General features: G+C 37.9%; 1 protein-coding gene across 1 annotated transcript in view; it reads left to right on the forward strand.

The window, feature by feature from the left end:
• YES1 (YES proto-oncogene 1, Src family tyrosine kinase) overlaps nt 1-367 on the forward strand; it is an 80,755-nt gene that overhangs the window by 41,657 nt on the left and 38,731 nt on the right. The gene's annotated exons all lie outside the window — the stretch shown is intronic.

A 367-nucleotide genomic window follows, 5' to 3' on the forward strand; every position in this document is an offset into this window, starting at 1 on the left:
TTTTAGGAGGAAACACCCCAAAATGGAGAAACACAGGGCATATGTATTAGGGAAACAGGATTGCATGTGTGTAAGAGAACATAAGTATGAGAAAATAGAAGGAGATAAAGTTGAAAAGCTTGGAGAGATAGGTTGGGGTCCAATTTGATAAGCAGTGGGGGTGTGTCTATAGATAGGGAAGGGAAAAGGTGTAGATCTACTTTGTCCTACATGGTAGCCACTAGCACATACAGCCACTGAGCCCCTGAAATGTGTCTAGTCCAAATTGAGATGTGCTGCAAGTGTGAAATACATAGGGGATTTCTAAGACTTAGTAGGTAAAAATATAAAACATCTAATTAAAAATTTTTATATTGATTACATGTTG

The sequence above is a fragment of the Propithecus coquereli genome, unplaced genomic scaffold (genome assembly GCF_000956105.1).
Source record: "Propithecus coquereli isolate 6110/MARCELLA unplaced genomic scaffold, Pcoq_1.0 Scaffold38, whole genome shotgun sequence".
NCBI classification, from domain to species: domain Eukaryota; kingdom Metazoa; phylum Chordata; class Mammalia; order Primates; family Indriidae; genus Propithecus; species Propithecus coquereli.